Raw genomic sequence first — 20,114 nt, 5'->3', positions numbered from 1 at the left:
TCAGGACCTTCCATACTGCTGTTACTAGCCACTCTTCCCTCCCTGCAGGCCAGCCAAGAGCACACCTGCCCTCAACTGACCCCACGAAGAATGTCCTTCTTCCAATTCTCCATATCACCCAATTCCCAGAGACCCATTCCCTTTAGGTCTCTTGCTGAGGCCAAGCCCACATATATTAAGTGGATGAGTAGTAAGTTGGGATTCAGGCAAAGTCTGGGGAGGATGCCTACAGTAAAACAAAGGATAGGTTAAAAGCAAAACTTTAGGTGACTCAGTGAATCAAATTTTGTTGCAGGGAGGAGCCAAGGAACAGGAAGAAATGGAGGTCAATATAAAAATTGAGCTCAAGAGTCAGGCAGGTAAGTTAGAACAGAGGAAAAACAAGATATTGGAAGTTAAAATGCAGCAGAGGCTGAAAATCAGATGTGTACTTTGGGAGAGGAAAAACAGACACATCCAAAAACAATGCTAAGGACCTTTGGAACTTAGGGAGTCTCCTAGAGCTTGCCTGTTATAGTAGGAACTCATGGCTAATTCAGGCTGAGATCCATCTAGAGCCTGGGGTTCTGACTGACAGGTCCTACCTGGCCTGCTGGCATTCTGCATGTTAGTGCTCAGGGCACTCAGTAGCCTTCCCCTCAAGTAGACAGTATTGTAACGTGGAGGGTCACGTACACTGGCTCAGTCAATATCTGCTCCAGCTTTATGTCGCTTTCTCCACCTCAGAGTCAGGAGAGTTAAAGACGTCCTTGAAGCCTGGCTCTGGAAGCAGTGGCTGCCTGAAGCAAACTCAGCTCTTGTTGCAAGCACGGTGGCCGAGTGATGATTCGCCCTGACATCTCTGGAATTTGCACTCTCTTGCCCTGGTGTCACTGGTGCTGAGCTCCAGCAATCGGACCACTGGTTTCCACCAGAAAAGCCCTTGGATGGTTGGTTATGTCCCTTGACAGCTTCTTAGCACCTAATTCTGGCTTGTTTACTGGTCCTGCAGGATCTTCTTTAGGCACCTAATGGATTCCTTTTTGCTTCAGGTAGTAAGAGTGGGTTATATCGTTTGCAGGTTAAGTATTCTGGCTGCTACATCCATATTGTTTTACATTGCCTTTAAATCTTTTATGTCTGTTGGTCTATCTTGCCTCCGCAGTTATAGCATAAGAAACTTGTAGGTAGGTAACATGTTTTATTCCTTTTTGAATCATTTGTTGTCCCTTCCACAGTGCTGAGGACATAGCAAGAGCTCAAAACATACTTGGTTTAATGAAATGTGGTTCTTTGGAGAAAGAAAATATGACCTGGATCTGTGATCTCTCTGGGAGATGTATAGAATGATCCATTGTAGTGCAGGAAGAAAATATTAGAAAGTTTGCATAGACATTAATTTTTATCTAAACATAACTTTTGTTAAGTTTTATTAATATTTAATATAGATTGATAGTAGTACATATATAGACAAATAAATGTGGGTGTGCATTATCAAAAAGTTGTTACTTATATAGGTGAGAAATTAATACTTGGAGGCAAAAAGGAAAAAAAAAATTGGAGGCCACTGAGCTGAGTGACCTCTGGTGGTACTTTCCAGTGATTTTTTTTTTCCAACCAGTCAGAGATTCCTCATCAGAGATCTGCGGAGAGCATAGTAGGTTGCCATCTGGCGGTAACTCCTGGGACCTGCAGCCTTGATCCCATTGTTCTGGGGCAGCCATCTGTTGGCTGTATCAGAGGTTTACCTGGCTGAGGAAACACTTCAGCAGAGAAAGGTAAACTCATTAGGCAGCAATGCTTGAAGGAGAGAGTAACCCAAAGGAAACAAAAGGTTGGAGGAGACAGAGAGGCGCAAGTGAGACAACAGATGGCTATCGAGGGACACTGAAATACAAATCTGTACTTAAAGGGCACAGTGTGACAGAGACAGGAACACATTTGCAAAAAACGATTCTGCTCCTGAGTTCAACTTACCCACAGTCATCACCAAAAACGAAAAGGCCAGGATGGAGCAGGCCTGAGCCATCTCTCTCCCTGGGCCCAGGCTCCTCACATATACCTCAGGGCTACACTCCACCTCCCTGAGAAAGAAATCATCCTTCAAAAACAAAAACTTTCTACCTAGCCACAGAGAGCAGTACCTGAAATCCTCTTCTCTATGAAAGGAATGACTAATTTTGGCTGCTCTCGGTCCTATTCCGCCTTGACCAACCGTTCCTCTGGGGGCGTTCTCGTCTCCAGAACATTAGAACAGACACAGCGGTTTTCTTGGGCAGCTCAAGGTCATTCTCTGTAATGTCAGAGGAGGCTGATCCTTGGGAAAATGGAACTGAACAATGACAATTACGCTTCCCAGCAGACGCCTGTGTCCTTTATCTGCCCGCTGTGGAGGGAAACAGCAAAGAAGACATTTTAATAGTCCTAGGATGAGACGTCAGGACTGTCCCAGTTTCATTAGGATGCATTGGGGAGCATGGAGCTGATGGCTTATCACTAGAAGTCTCTTCCTCCCCGTTAAAGCACAGAAGGATAAAATAAGTCAAGAGGAAAAGGCAAAGAAAAGCAGGCTGCAGAGGAAGGGAAGTGATGTCTGAGAGAGGGAGGGAGGGCGGGAGGGTGAGCGGTAAGAAGGGGATAAGCACACAGCAGGAGTCCCTGTTCTGGGAGACAGAGAATTTCATCAGAATATCAAGTAGGAGTGAGGCGAGAGGAGAGGGCTGGAAGGAGGACCCTGCAGAATAATCACCTTCACGACAAAGAGAGAACAAAGCTGTTCAGATCCCCAGGCTTCCGTGACAGCCCTGTGGGAGTTTGCAGGACAGCAGAGGCAGCCAGGGTGGCAATTTGGTCTAAAAATGGAGAAGGAAGGGGGAGATGAGCAGATGGGGGTTTTCTACCTGGAGTGGCACCGGGAAGATTCTTCAGTGACTCGCCATGTGGGCGTCGCTGAAGGAGCAGAATTAAAGCTGAGTTAAATTTGCAGTCTCCTGTGTGCCACATGAGGGAGGGTCGTCAGCACTGTGAAATCAGGGTGGGAGGCAGGACAGGGTTGAAGTGACATCAAGCGTCTACTCACCGAGCTTTACTGTGGTCATCATCAAAGGGGGACAGTGGTGTGGTGGGAGAAGGCCAGGACCTGAGTCTGGGGTGCTGCTTCACCTCTTGTTAGGTTTGTACCTCTGTATGTGTCTCATAACTTTTCTAGTCTCATTTCTTTTTAAAAAAATATTTCTGTATTTTCCAGTTACAGTTATAGGCATACAATATCGTATCAGTTGCAGGTATACAACATAGTGATTAGACACTTCTGTAACTTACAAAGTGATCACCCTGATAAGTCTAGTAACCATATGACGCCACACCATAGTTATTACAATGTCATTGCGCATGTTCCCTATGCTGCATTTTACATCCTCATGACTGTGTGTATAACGGGCAATTTGTATGTCTTAATCTCCTCCCCTTTTTTACTCATCCCCCAACCTCCCTCCCATCTGGCGATCATCAGTTTGGTTTCTATATCTATGAGTCTGTTTCTGTTTTGTTTGTTCATTTGTTTCATCCTTTAGATTCCACATATAAATGAAATCATATGGTATCTGTCTTTCTCTGTCTAACGTATTTCACTTAGCATAATACACTCAAGGTCTATCCGTGTTGTCGCAAAAGGGAAGATTTTTTTCTTTTTTATAGCTGAGTAATATTCCATTGCATATATGTACCACTTCTTTATCCATCTGGCTATTGATGGACACTTAGGTTGCTTCCATATCTTGACTATTGTAAAAAAAGTGCAGTGAACATAGGGGTGCTTATGTCTTCGAATTAGTATTTTGGATTTCTTCAGATAAATACTCAGGAAAGGAATTGCTGGGTGATATGGTAGTTCTATTTTTAATTTTTTGAGGAACCTCCATATTTTTTCTATAAAGGCTGTACCAGTTTACCATCCCACAAACAGTTCATGCCAGTTCCCTTTTCTCCACATCCTTGCCAACATTAGTCTTTTGATTTATCGATGATAGCCATTCCAACAGGTGTGAGGTGAAATCTCACTGTGGTTTTAATTCGCATTTCCCTGATGATTAGTGATGTTGAGCGTCTTTTCATATGTCTACTTCTGGCCTCATTTCTTTATCTGCAACGTGGATATATTCCTCCTGATTTAATTGTTCTCTTATTTCTGATATATTTAGTTAGCAGCCACCAAGTGCTCAGTACTCAACCCTATGCTAGGGCTGTAAAATGAATCACCTCTGCCTGGTATCCAGTGCTTACCCAGCATCAGGGACTTTAAATATATCATCTCACTTCCACGAGCTTCAGAGGTCAATGTTACCATTACCTCCATTTTACAAGTAAAAAAGCTGAGCGCAAAGTTGTTCAATACCATTCCAAGGTCACACAGCAGCTGGGAATTGGAGAGTCTGAACTCAAACCCAGGCAGCCTGCACCAGAATCCAAGCTCCCACCCCCCACTCTGCTTCCGGGTAATCACAGGCTTGTCATGTTGTCTGGAAAATGAAGGTACTTGACCACATATTCTCTGAGGTTGCTTCTCTCCCTACGGTTTAACAAGTCTACCATTTAGTATCTTACGTTTAGGAAGAATTGTCTGCAGCCCAGGGTTTATCCCACGCCCAAGTCCACGTTGCATTTGCGCATGCGTATTGTGAAGCAGAGACATTCTGCATAATTCCCTACCCCTCCCCGGTCTCCCAGCCCTTGGCGCCCTCTATTGGTAGCCACAAGTCAACACACAAATGATGTCTGATAACAGAAGTGAGTCATTGTAGCTTTTGAGAGGGAGAGAACACTAGTGTTTAGGTTCTGCCTAGGAGAAATCTATCATACTTAAAAAAAAATTGCTCAATTATATCTCATTTTCTAAAACAAAATTATATACTCTGGATGCCCTGAAATCAATGACAATAAACTACTACTTGAGACAAAAAAAAGAGCAGTAAGTCCACTTTGCTCAATGTTTGTGTTATTCTTTTTTGCAGAGCTGGTTAAACAAACTTTAAAAAGAAGACTGTTTTTCTTCTATTCCACTACCACTGATCTCCTGGTCTCAGTGGGTAGATCCCCGAATGGCCAGGAGTGAGGTCAGAACTTGAAGGTGGGTGATGGAGGAGTTTTCAGACAAATAAGACAAAACTCGCACTAGCTTACCTCTGGGGGGTGCGGGGGGGACATACCCAAGACAGTATGGTGTTTTCCCCCCTGTGGTATGGTTCTCAAAGGAGAGGAAAGGGATGCATGTTTGAAGACCAACATCCAACAATGCGCCCACCTCAAGAAGCAATTATAAATTTCAATATTTTTAAAACATTAAAGGGAGATCATCAGGGCTTGTGAGGGGATGATGATGGTTGCCTTCCACATGCATTTCTGCTATACATGTTTCTACCCATTTCTACTACAAAGAGCCACAGAGAAACGAACGTGAGGAAGGGGCCATATGACTGGGGAATGGAAAACCTAATCAGAGTCACTAGTGAGGGGAGGAGTTCTTGTCAGGGTGTTAAAAATGGATTTTTCTGAAGCAAAGAAAGGGTATATACATCACTGGATCCAGCAAGAGGTGCCAGGGGCCCCCCTGTGTCAGAAACCAGGGGAAAACAGAGCAGAGGAGATGGAACACACACAGGAGGGCACAATCAGAGAAAAGCCAGCCGGACTTCTCATGGGCACAGCCCAGAAGACCAGCTGCCAAGCTGAGAAGGCCAACAGCTGCTCACACAACATTTGCACCCAAAAGTCAAAGAGCTTGGATGTAGGGCCAGCAGGGAAATGGTTCAGCCATTTCAGAGAATGAAGTTCTGCACTGGGATTAGGTGATAGAAGACTGCATTGACTTACGGGGTGACCCCTCACCCCATGACAAGGCCTGGCCCCTCTCAGAGAGAAATGACAAGGACAAGTTCAGTCAGAGGCTGCTTGATGTTCTGAAACCTGACTTGGGTGTGGGCTTATGATCTCCCTCCTCCTCCACCAGAATGCCTCCACCAGAATCCCTCCATCTGCCAAGTCCGAAGTGCTTATGACCCTGATTAACCCCGCTGAGGACAGGGTTTGATGAGGGACAAGAAGTTGGGGGAATAGTCTACAGTCAAGAGACTCCCCATATTTTCCCCCCTAAGAAATCCACAGAAACAAGGAGCAAGACACATACCTGGAAAAACCTTCAGTCTGTTGGTGAGGGCTATCCTGGGCTAGGGATGGCACTTGAAATCACTTTAAGATGCTTGAAGTTGGGAGTAGGAAGACAGGATAAAGAAAGCCTTTAAGTAAAAAATGACAGCTATGTTTTAAAAAATAAAATACATACTCCTGGAAGAGCCAATGATGTCCTGAAATCAAACAAAGCAGTAAAACACTAAATCAGATCCCCCCCCAATATTTTGGCTTTATAAGGTGAGGGGAGGGATTATTAAACCAAAGGCTGGGCCTGAGCAGGGCTTGGCGGGCAGGACTGTAGCAGAGTGTGGCAGAGAAGGCAGGGCCAGGATGTCACCAAGTGCTTCCTTCAGTCTTGGCCCTAGGCCCTGCTTTGCCTCACCCTTGAGAGACATACATATTTGACCTAAGTGGAACCTAACTAAGCAGGCGGCAGACTGTGCCCTTCTGAGGTGCTGTGACCTATGGAGATGGGCATTGCTCTCTCTACCCCAGCGCTGGGTCCTGGCCTTCTATAAGAGTTGTCTTCCAAAACACACGGCGGGTAAAATCCTCATGGGTTTGCGTTCTCCCAGCAACATCCACTTATTATTCTTTGCACTCAGAAATGCCGAACAGTCACTCAACTATTCTCTCTTTCTGAGAGAGTTCACACACACACACACACACACACACACACACACACACACACACACACACCTCCTTTATATTAAAGATTAAAGTACTCAGTGTATTACCAGTAACACTCTTCGTGGCTGAGTCCTGAAAACAGTGAAGTGCAGCTCCAGGCCATTTGAATTGAATGGGAGAAAACATTCACAGACAAACTTCAGTGGCCTTCCCACAGAAGCCTCAGCTCAAGATGGACATCTGATCTATAGATCCCACGGACCTCAGCCTTAGGGTTTGGGTTCTCTCTGAGGCCATATGTTTTGCTGGTACCATGTACATCCTGTGTGTGGCTTCCTCCTGCGCCAGCCTCTGCTCTTCCAGTCTGACCAGAGTGCTCCCTCTAGTGGCTCTTCAGACCACTTTTCATTTCCAGCCCCCTCAATGTATTTATGTATGTATTTATTTATTTTTTGTAAAAATTAACTTTATTTTTCTACAACAGAATTTCACACTCCACTTGTTTAACCTCATGGTAGAAACTAAATCTTGATCAACTCAAAGTAAACTCAATGAATTCTGGTTTGCAACCCCCACTTTCGTAACTTCAGTTGAGTCCTTTTTTTTTTTTTTCCTGGTTAGTTCATTCATTTATTCTTTTCTTCAGATTCCACATGTAAGTGCGATCATATGGTATAGGTAAGTCCAAAGACAACCCCAGTGTGAGCTCCTATATCTGTTTAGATATTTTCATTGATAATTGATAATTGCTAACTTTTTAAAACACTTATTGCCTCCCAGATCCTAAATGTGTTCATCCTAAGAGTTGTCTCCCCATTTTACAAATGAGGACATGGAGACACGGAGAAGTTTACTAATGTGTCAAGATTACATCGATGTCATGGGGCAGGACCTGACTCTGAGCAGCCATATTCTGCAGCTCAGGCCCCAGCACTGCCCGCTCTTCTCGGCTTCAGCCACACGTAGAGCCCAGAAATGCCAGCGTCACCACATCAGTCACCCTTAAACAGAGGGACACTCAACGGATTCTGAAACTAGCACTTAGAATTCCTTGTGAATTATCACTTTAGACGAACTTGTAGCCACATCTACTGTCAAAAGATGGTTCACTTTACAAGGTAAGCTCCTTGGACAAGGTTCTAGGTTTTATTCTACTACTCTAATAAAATGGATTTTAGACTTAAAGTATTGTCTGGTTTATGTAAGTGTAGTATGTTACATAATGTAATGTAGCACATTATTCCTTTTTGTAGGACTAGTGTAAATGCAAATATCACATTATTTCTACATGCACCCCTAAAATAGTAAGTTCTGTAGACACATTTAATGAATCTTTGGGTCTTTGAAAGACCATCTATTAAATAAAGACCTGAAGCTATTTTTTCCCCTGTTATTTGGAGAGTTAGATTCCTGAGGTTTGAAAACACACTGGTTTGAGAGCCAAAGCAGGCTCGCATCTGTCTCTGCATTTTAGCAGCTCTCTGACCTGGGCAGGCACTTACCATCTCTAGATTCCAATTTCCTTATCTATAAAATGAAAGAATTTAACCAGATGAACTTCAAGGTAGTTGCAATATTGAATATTGGTTGGTTATGAGAGCAAAGATATAAAAAAACACACCACATAATGGTTCGCAGATGCTGATAACGTCACTCATGCAATTAGTGCAGCAGGTCCTCGAATAGTGTTTAGTTATAACATTGATGAGATGCCATAGGAATTTAACTCTTGCTTATATCGATTAGCCTATGGTAAAATAGATTTCTTTATACAGGCAACCTTGGAGATATTGCGGATTTGGTTCCAAACCACTACAATAAAGTGAGTATTGCAATATAGTGAGTCGTAATCATTTTGCTGGTGGAGGGTCTTGCTTTCAATTTGTAAAAATGAAACATCTGTGAAGCACAGTAAAGTGAAGTGAACTAAAACAAGGTGTGCCTGCGTTGTTTCACTTAAAGTCTCAGAGCCTGCTGAGGACGTTAAGTGAGGAATTGCTGTCCCACATGCGCTACCTTCTATATATAGACAAATTAAGCTCCTCATTATCTAGATCCCTGTGTGAAATGGGCTGACTAGGTTGGAATCTTCAATAAGGAATCTCAAGGTAAAAATGAAATTTGCATTTCCAGTCTCTGAGAAGTTCATATGAACAAAAAGAACTTGGGATACATTCTCCGGTCGCTTGGTCTAAGACACTGATCTGCATATGGCAACGTACGTCCTGCTACTGTGTAGAGTGGAGACCCACAGTTTATGAATAATAATGTAGGTGACACATTACTTTAAAAGTTTTTTCCTTTGTCATATCTGAGTCACAGTCAACCTCCCCTGAAAAGCAATAAAGCCCAGGGTCAGAAATAGTCCAGCCTTTTGCCTGTGTTCATGATTCACCTTTGTAGAATGCAAGGGCAAGAAGTCAGAGATAGAGTTTCTCCTGAAACCACTAATGAGCAGGGTCAGGCCAGGGTTGAAGGAAGGGGGAGGAGGATATTTGGATCTGGAGCCTCCTGCTCCAGACCATGTAGTGAGCAACTCTGTTTTCCTGATTTCCAAGTAATCATCTTTTATGAGGATGATTTTTAAAAGTCAAGTTGTATGGGATCAATTTTAGTGATTAGAAGCAAAGAAAACATTGTTTCCAGTGCAGGAAGGGGCAACATTAAAGTCAAACTTAATCTGTATTTGGACTATGAGAGAATAGGTCAGGAGAATTAGCCAGGCATCAAGTGTTAAGAGACTTGGAACAGGGTGGTATCACTCATGGTTTTCTGTTGCCAACAATAGAATCCAACTCTGGCTTGGTTAAACAGAGGACATTATTCTCCTTGCAAGCATTGAAAAAACAGGCTTTGAACCTATACAGCCAGGAACTGGCCATGCCTATAGGCACTCTCCCCAGGATGAATTCCACATAGCTCAGCCCTTTGGTCGTCCAGCCTTAGGTTCTAACTCTCATGTGAGTGTACCCATTGGTGGAGCTGGGGTCATGTACCTCTACCCTAGCTGCAAGGGAAGCTGGGAAAGTGAGCATTCGGCTTTTGTAACGAAAGTCTCTGCCTCCTAAGTGGTGTGTGTGTGGTATTCTCCAAACTAAACGTATTAGTTAGGTTCTTGGCACCCTCCACCAGAATAACTACCTGGAGGAAGCATGTGAGCCCCTTAAGGGCAGGAATCTTGGTGCGGTTTCTTTGCTGCACTATTCACATGGCCTAAGAGAGTTCCTAGCACATAGTAGGCACCTACTGAATACTGTGGAAAGAATAAGTGAAAGCAGTGAAGTTTAGAGGCTGAGACCTGGTGGAGGAATATCAGCTATTTAGTGAAGCAGCAAGGAGAACAGTAGAGAATGAATAAGCAGCATGATGAAGGACCTGAAGCAAGAGAGGCAAGGCTGGAATGGGACAGTAAGGGACAGTGTGGCCCAGGACAAGGCCAGGGAAGAGGCAGATTTTGGGCCATAATGAGAATCTGATGTTATTCTAAGACAATGGGGGAGCCACTGAAGCATTTAAGGAAGAAAGTGACAAAATCAGTTTGAGTTGAATAATTTCTAAAGTTTTGTCCAGTTCTGATTTTCGTGACCCCTACAGATTCCTCTTATTTTTGTTTCTCTTGTTTATAAATTTGTTTGTTTGTGTATTAATTTGTATTGAGCATTATTACAAGGAAACACAATGGTAGGTACCATGGGGAGATTAAAGAATATTAAAACATAGTCTCCATCTTCTATAAATTAACAAATATTTATAAAAATCTACACCTGATGTAATGCTGGGGCCAATAAGCTAAGTGTCATAAAAGGAATCACGAGTTACAGGGTCCTGGGTGAGTCCAGGCAGAGAGAGAAGATATCCAGATACAGTGGTGATGCTCCAGGGAAGGAGTGGAAATGGGAGGGAAACAGGAAGTGATTTCTTCTCTTTTGATATAGGTGACCTTTGAAAAGATATTAGTGGAAGGGAAATTTTCAATAGGAAAAAGGAGGGTTTTTCCAGATAAAATGCAGCACATGAACCAAGGCATTAATACAGGAAGTGATGAGACACGTTTGGAGAAAGAGGAAGTGCCCATTTGTGGAGAGTTGAGGAAAAAGGGGTAAAAGTAAGTGAGTTTTTTTTAACTTTATTGAAGGATAATTGACAACTATAATTGTATATATTTAAAGTGTACAACATGATTTTTTCATATACGGATACATGTGGAAAGATCACCAAGATCAAGGGAACTAACACAACCATCATCTCACATAGTTAATTCTTTTTTTTGCCCCTTGTGGTGCGAACACTTAAGATCTACTCTCAGTAACTTGCAAATCTACAGTATCATCCATATGATTAACTATAGTCACCTTGCTACACAATAGATCCTCGAACTTATTCATCTTATAACTGAAAGTTTGTACCTTTGACCTACATCTCCCCATTCTCCGCTCCCTCCTGCCCCTGGCAGCAATCACCATTCTATTGTTTCTATGAGTTCATTTCTTTTTTCTTGAATTACACATATACCTAAGTGATACCGATATTTGTCTTTCTCAAGTTTATTTCACTTAGCGTAATGCCCTCCAGGTCCGTACATATTGTCACAAAGTCAGGATTATTTCTTTTTTATGGAATATATATATATAATTAAAAAATTATTCATCCTTTTAAGGACATTTAGGTTGTTTTCATATCTTGGCTATTGTGAATAATACTTTAATGAACATGAGAGTTTAGGTATCTCTTAAAATACTGATTTCATGTCCTTTGGATGTATACCCAGGAGTGGAATTTTTGGACCATATGGTAGTTCTATTTTTAATTTTTTAACTGAATTACTGTACTGTTTTCCATAGAGGCTATACCACTTTTACATTTCTTCCAACAGTGTAAGAGGGGTTCCTTTTCTCTACATTCTTGCCAAAATTTGTCATCTTTTGTCTTTTTTATAATAACCACACTAACAGGTGTGAGTTGATATCTCACTGAGTTTTTGATTTGTATTTCCCTGATGATTAGTGAGCACCTTTTCAAGTACTTAACAGCTATTTGTAAGTTTTCTTTGGAAAATTGTCTATTTGGGTCCTTTGTCCAGTTTTTAATTGCATTATTTATTTTTCGCTATTGACTTGTATGAGTTCTTTATATATTTTAGATATTAACCCCTTATCAGATATGTTTTGCAAATATTTTCTCTCATTCTGTATGTTGCCTTTAATTTACTAATGTTTCCTTTGCTATGCAGATTTTAGTTCTTTTTTTGTGTGTGTGTTTTTTTTTAGTTTGGTGAAGTTCAACTTGTTTATTTTAGCTTTTGTTACCTATGGTTTTGGTGTCTTATCCAAAAATTCATTGTCAAGACTAATGTTAAGGAGTATTTCCCTATGTTTTCTTCTAGGACCTTGGTGGTTTCAGTTTACATTTAAGCCTTTAATCCATTTTATGTGAATTTTTGTAAGTGGTGTAAGACAGGGATCCAGTTTCATTCTTTTGCATGTGTATATTCGGTTTTCCCAACAGCATTTATTGAAGAGACTGTTCTTTCTCCATTTTGTTTTCTTAGTGCCCTTGTCAAAGCTTGGTTGATTATGTATGTGATGGGTTCATGTCTGGGCTCTCTCTTCTGTTCCATTGACCCATGTCCCGGTTTTTATGTCAGTACCATATTGTTTTGATTACTATCGCTTGTAATATAGTTTGAAACCAGAAAGTATGGTGCCTCCAGCTTTATTCTTTCAATTCTTGTTTTTGATTTGTCTGTTCAGGGTCTTTTTTGGTCTACACAAATTTGTTTTTTTAGTTAAAGTTTATTGGGGTGACAATTGTTAGCAAAGTTACATAGATTTCAGGTGTGCAATTCTGTAATACAATATCTATATATCACATTGTGTGTTCACCACCCAGAGTCAGTTCTCTTTCCATCACCACATATAGCAATAGAATATTCTTCTCAAATACACACAAAAACATTTTCCAAGGTAGATTATACATTAGGTTACAAAACAAGCCTTAACAAGTTTAAGGAAAATGAAATCACATCAAGTAATTTTTTTGACCACAATGGATAAAACTAGAAATGTCCATTTTACCCAAAATGATCTACAGATTCAATGCAATCTCTATCAAAATTCCAATGACATTTTTCACAGAAAACAAAAACAAAAACACATGGTTTCATACAAATTTTAGGATTTTTCTTTCTGTGAAAAATGTCATTGGAATTTTGATAGAGATTGCATTGAATCTGTACAGATCATTTTGGGTAAAATGGACATTTCTAGTTTCATCCATTGCGGTCAAAAAAATTACCTGATGTGATTTCATTTTCCTTAAACTTGTTAAGGCTTGTTTTGTGACCTAACATATGATCTATCCTGGAGAATGCTTTTTGTGTGTATTTGAGAAGAATATTCTACTGCTATTGGATGGAATGTTTTTTATATGTCTGTTAGGCTCATTTGATTTAAAGTATAATTGAAATCCATTATTTCCTTATTGATTTTCTGTCTGGATGATCTATCCATTGTTGAAAGTAGAGTATTGAAGTTTCCTACTGTTATTTCTGTCTATTTCTCCTTTCAGATCTGTTGACTTTGAATGCCTGGTCGAGAACTGCAGATTCAATTCTGAGATCTGAAAGCACATAAGCTGGAAAGGAATGCTATTATAGAATGCTTTGAAAGGTGAATCCATCTTCTTACATGAAGATGGGGGTAAGTCCAGAATTATTCCAGATGTCCAAATGACAAGTAAATAGGGCTCAGACCAAGGGAACAGAAATAGGAATGGGATGAAGGACTGGATTTAAAATCTATATATTTATGGCCACCAGCCATAACTGCCACAAGTCTTTAGCAAATGATGACTGAGCAGGGCAAGGGTCAGAAAAAATGTAAGATTCCTGAGACCATCTAAGATATCACATACATTCAGTCGTCATGTCTCCTTAGCCTCCTCTTTGTGACAATATCTCAGACTTTCTTGTTCTTGATCAATAATCATATTTAAAAGTGCAAGGAAATCACAAACAACAGAGCCAATGCATTGATTAACTCTAGGAGATTGTGTGGGCTGTGGGTTCAGGGGAGGGATACCCAGGTACTACAGATACATATCTAATATTTTATCTGTTTAAAGGGATATGAAACAGATGTGAAAATATTTAGAAAATATTTAGAATTGATAGCACTGGGTAGAGGGTAAGTTTGTTATATTATTCTGTTATATTCCATTTTGTTGGCTTGAGCTATTTCAGCCAAACAAAGGAATGGACTGTGGTTAGAGGGAGCTGGAGCATAGGGTTGACAAATGCTGTTTGACAGACATGTGGCTGGGAATGCAGACTGTGAACCTATTGTGGATGCGGCTGATGAAGGATAAATCAAACCTCTTCATCAACTGAGGGCCACTGACAACTTTTGAGCAGTAAAGTGGAATCAGCACAGTTAATCTTTGAGATGTATGCAATTTGCATTGGAGAAGAATTAAGGAGTAACTCAGCCAAGAGGATGGTATAGAGGTTGAAGTGTGTAATGATAAGGCCCTACATTTAACAGGTAGCAAACACTTATTGTTTACTCTCCTGGAGCTCTGTGTGCTATCTAATTTAATCCTCACAACAACTCATTGAGGTAGGTATGTATTATTACCAACTCTCTCGTGCACATGAGGAAACTGAGCAACAGAAAAGTTACATAACTTCACGATGGTCGTAAATCTGGGAACTGGGGGGCACTGGATGGGAATGCAGTCAGGCCTGCTGCAGCAGGCATGCACCTAACATCCATTTTCTTCTGCCCATGGTGGATACCAGTGGGAGACATGACAAGACCCAGGCATTAGGGATAAGGAAGAAGTAGGCATGGGGGGAATTACTGACTTCCAGCTTTGTTGACCAGAGAATATTGTTACTACAGAGAAAAAATTTAAAAGTCAGGTTGACGATCTGGGTTGAGTAGTTGGTTCATTCAAAAACTTGTATTTGAGAGGCTAAAGAAAGGCCAAGCAGGCAATTATAAAACTGGGGACCAGCTACGTTGGAGTATGATCGTTAAAACTGTGTTAGTGAGTGAGAACATTTATGGAAGAGAGGAAGAAAGAAAAGCAAAAGGCAGGAAGCAATCAAAAGTGTAAAGATAGAAACAGCTTTATAAGCTCAGTTCATTAAGTATTTAGTAGGCTTTTTACTTAAGTTTGCTACTTCCTCCCACATGGGTTTGGGCGAGCCTGAGTGAGAGGTAGTTTCTCCTTTTGCTTTTACAACTCCATCCGCTTACGGAAGGGGTGCTTGGTTTGATGTAATTTCTAGAAGGATGAAATAGCACTCTGCAGCCCCAATATATTCCCTTATTATTTATATTATTCTTCCTAATTTGGCCCAGCACTTTTCATTTTCATTTAAAGAGAACAGTATTCCCTTTCTTTTCAACATTTTTTACTTTATGTAAACTATACGTATTTTAAGGTGAGATAACAAGTAAGAGTTGAAATAAACAATTTAAACATGGCTGGTGTTGTGGACAGAACACTGTTGACTTTTGATATTTTAAAATCCGTCTTTGATTTCAAAGTAAAGTTGATTTTATATGTTCACTTTTCTTTGTCCCCATGAAGAGATGATGGGGAAGGGACTCTCACTTCGTTCTTTGTCCTACAATGGTTAAAAGCTGAGAGCTACCTGAGATCCATTTAAAGCACAGTAAGGAACGGACATCTTTTCAAATGTTTGTCTGCAAAATGGTCAATAGATACATATTATAGTATGTCAGATTATTGTAAAACACGAACATTTTGCTCAAGTATGTTTCAAAAGATGCATTTACTGCAAAACTACATTAGGGGGCTAAAAAGAGGGAAAATTGGGGGAGGAAAGCATTTATATAAAACTTGACTTTTGTTGGTGTTCTCATAGAGAGGAAGACTTTGGAATGTCATTTTTGCATGTATAGAATTGTATAGGATAATAGAGAGTGGAAGCTTGTAGTGAAAGGAACATGGCACCAGGAGTCAGGAGACTTGTTTCCATCCCTAACTTGCTGTGATCCTGGACAAACTACGATCATCTGTTCTCACTCTAAGAGATTCCATCATCATTGATCAGGGGTGAGGCCTAAGCTCAGTGTGTTTAAAAACATTTAGGAAGTGATTCTCCTGGGCACCCAGGCCTGAGAGCCATTGCACAGAACAGCCGTTTGTCATCAACTATCTGCTGCTGTGTAACAGAAAAAGACTGTGGGACAGTCAGTGCTTATGGGAGGAGAGATTGAGGCAGGGCTGCAGGGAATGTAGTGGACATTACAATTGACTCTCAATGTCCATTTCACTCTAGATGCTTAGTCTAAGCCAACGAGGTGGCCTTCATTCTCCTGGCCAGTGAAGGGCTCAGGGTGGAGTGTATGACCCGACTATGGTTGATGAGACATAAGGAGAAGTCTGCTGCAGTTGGCTTGGGGTCAGGGCTGTCATTCTGGGTGAAGTCTCTTTCACCTGGGAGACAGTCCCAGAAGGAGATATGCTCTTTCCTTCCTCGTGTTATTTGGTCTGGATGTGATATTTGGTTCCACTGCAGTTCTCAAGCTCCCTGCCTATGGATGGAGTAAAAGCTCAGAAGAGCTTGGGTCTTGCTGACTTTATTAGGCCACACATCAGCATGCCCTGGAGCCCATCCTACTTCTGAGATTTTTATGTTGGAATTATACAAAATTGATGTTGATATTGACTTCGATTTTGTTATTTGCAGCCAAACTCACCCTAAATGATGCAGAAGATAGTTCATTCCTGGCATAAAGTCAAAGGAGAGTTTTCTAATATGGTCCTCTCTGGGACTGTACCAGAGTCTTCTTGTGGCTTTGGTGAAGTCAAAGTCTGGGTCCTGGGATCATAGAGTGACAGACGTAGAGAGCCATACAATTCAAACACCCTATTTTTTAAATTAAGGTATCATTGACATACAGTATTTTATTAGTTCCATGTGCACAACAAAATGATTATATATGTATTCACACACAAACACACACACTCACTCATGTGTGTGTGTGTATATACTATGAAATGATCACCACAATAAGTCTATAAACTCCCTATTTTTGATGAGTGGGTAAGAACCAGAAAGGATATATAATCTTCCTAAGGTCACACAGCAAGGTGGTGACACAGCTATGTCTAGAAAACCCAAAAGATCCTGTCTAGTAAAACTCAACTAGAAAGGCCGCATTGCACCATACCTTTAATATACTAGTCCTTTTGTGTCCTCCACTTGTGCAGTGATGACATATCCCTGATATACACAGTGATGCCAAGAACGTTTCTCACCACACTCAGAAAGCCTTAAATATGCTGTTCACATTTTCCATTATTGGGTCTTGCTGTATCAGAAAGGTTTCATTATAAACAATCCAGACTTGCTAATCAAGAGAAATTAGATAATTGCTCAAATTCCTCTTGCTCCATTTTAGAATTACCAGGGCTCAGGTGAACCTCTGTGCTGTGTGGGAGCAAAGTGCGTGCCAGCCTCCTTTACAAGATTTTGCAGAAATATAAACAACTTACCTGCCCTTCAGAATGCGTTCCCACCATTGATACTACACTCTGTACTTAGAGATTCATTCTAAGGCTTAATCTGATATATTAAAACGCAAACAGCTCTGGAAGTGACAGTACTCAAATCCATGCTTCTTATGCTAAGGGAATCGTACCCCTGTGCCCCCTCCCAGAGGAAAACATGCCACCCCTTCCTGGAGAGCAGACTTAACCTGATGGTAAAGGAAAAAAGATGTCTGACAAATTCCAATTTCACATTTCATAGGGGGTTTGTTCATTTAATTCTGCCTAGGGGTAATTTGGAGGGAACAGTTTGATAAGCACTTAATAAGGTGTTTTTCTCAGATTGGATCAATTGTTTTTTTCTCTAGAATATTCATTGCATGTTAGCTGAACCTAACTATGGAGTTCCACTCACTATGACTGTGTAGCAAATTACACGAACACTAAGTGGTGTAAAACAACAATTTGTTATGCTCATGCATTTTGTGGTGCAAGAATTCGGACAGGGTACAATGGGACCCAGATGTCTGGGACCTCAACTGGAAAGCTCGTTGGCAAGCTTGAAGGCTGGAATCATTCTGAGGCCTGCTCACTTATACATCTGCGGGTTAATGCTGGCTGTTGGCTGGGAGCCTCAGTTCCTTTCGACATGGGCTAGCTTGGGCTTCCTCACTGTGTCCACACAAGTGTCCCTAAAAGAGCCAGGCAGAAGCTGTATCCTTTTTTAATGACAGCCTCGGAAGTCACTTAGCACTTCTGCCATATTCTATTGATTGCAATAGTCAAAAGCCTGCCTAGGATCAAAGGGAGGGGGAACAGACCTCTACCTCTTGGGTGAGTGGCAAAGGCCTAGAAAAGCAAGTGGGATTGGAAATACTACTGTGGCCATTTTGGGAAAGTAAGGTTTGTCACAGTTACCTTACTTACTATGGTCAAGGGAATTTGAGTCTCTCTTCTATGGCTATGGAGAAATTCCTCAATATGTCTGTATCTCATTCAGTAGAAAGGTTGTTTAAAGAAAACCTATGAAGAATATGGATGGATCAGTTCAAACATATTTCCAGTGCTTGAACAGTAATACCAAATGCAGGCATTTCAGGAACCTCTTTAAAAATAATGAAAAGTACATTAAATCGACCTCTAAAGAATACTGTTGTCAAGGTAACTAAGCATCAGATATTCAGAAATGAGCTGCATCCTGTTGTCTTAGGCCTTCTGGATCTAAACTTTTTTCATTCCGAAAGGTGAGGCCTGGTTCTGTCTACCGCAGCAATTAGCAAGACAGTGTTGTGTGATGGAAAGATTGGGAGTTAGAGAGTATGGACTCAAACCTTGACTCACTTCCCCAATCTGATCTTGAACAACCGCATTATTTTTTTAAAGCCCTTGTTCCACGTCTAGAGTTTAGAACAAGGACCGTAACAGAACCTACCTCCTATAGGATACAAGAGAATGCCTGTAACTGAGCAGTACAAGTGGGCTCCTACAGTTATGTTTCTCTCATGAGGCCAGTTGTGACGATTCAGTGGGAAAATGTAGGTTAAGTCACTGTACACTGTAAATGCTGTGGAGAATCTGGTAGCATCATTGTTATTACTTTACCCAATTTGCTAGCTCTCACCTAGCTTGGCCATTCTGAAATCTGTTGTTCATGAGATTCACCTAATAAAATAGTTACAAATACGGATTCTGGACATCCAGTTTGGGAAATTCTACTTAGTTGGACTGAGGTTGGATCTGGGAATGTGTAATTGTAATACCCCAGGGCCAGGTGATTGGATGTATTTGGTGGCTTCACAGGTAGACATTTGGAATCCACTGAGAAGAGCCTTAGAGGACCTGAATCCTTGGTCAGTAAGGTCCATTGAATGGAGTTCTGCTTCGTAATAGCGGTTGGAGGAGCTTCCCCTGCAAAGTCTGCAGGCATCTGACGGTGTCAGAATGTTTGCACACCTGGGAGGGGTCCTGGGAGGAAGGAGGGCAGAGCACCTAACAGAAGATCTATCTCCATGGTAATCTGTTAGCCTCATCACTGCCCTGGGTTTAGTGGGTGTGAAGGTATGTCTATGGTATTGACTAGGGAAAGTGATTCTTAGCTTATGAAGTAGGAAAATTACCAGGACTGAATTTTTGTTTGAAAGGCCAAATAATTAAGGAGCAAAACACACTTTGCAAAGAACCAGTTTACATGTCCAGCATCATTAAAATAAGCCTCTTTGACAATTGGCTGCTGGTTCCTTTCAGCCAAGGACAGACTGGGTATTTCTGAAAGAGATCTGCAGCAGTAAGCTGGCTGTTGATACATCCCACCCCCAGTCCACTCTAGTTTCTGGAGGAAATGCACACATTAGTGTCAAGTAGTTACCATTGAGTGAGACACTGACAAGAAGTCAGAAGCAGTTTCTCTTATTTTCTTTGTCAAGCATATTCCATAGACAGTCTTGGCTAATTCAGGAATGGCTACAATTAAGGAATTGTTTTCAATATGTAACATAGTTTTGCCTGCCTCCATCCCTCCAGCATATCCTTATTCTGTGATGTTTTAAATTTTAGTATTTTTTACCTGTAAACATTTTGCTACTTGCACTGTTTAACAGAAAGAGCTGTGTCAATTGTATGATTTTCCATCCCCTCCCCCATTTCTTTCCTTTATACCTTCATCATGTTCTAGAATAATTTTAAGGCTATTGTTGATTACTTTTCCAATTTTAAAAATTCTCATAATTATGTTGTATTTTTCTTTACTGCCAAACTTCCTGTTTCAATAATATTTACATAATTGAATATATATT

This window comes from Rhinolophus sinicus, chromosome 3, assembly GCF_057876585.1.
Source record: "Rhinolophus sinicus isolate RSI-liver-muscle chromosome 3, RSI-T2T, whole genome shotgun sequence".
Lineage (NCBI taxonomy): Eukaryota > Metazoa > Chordata > Mammalia > Chiroptera > Rhinolophidae > Rhinolophus > Rhinolophus sinicus.
This window is presented reverse-complemented; position numbering follows the sequence as displayed.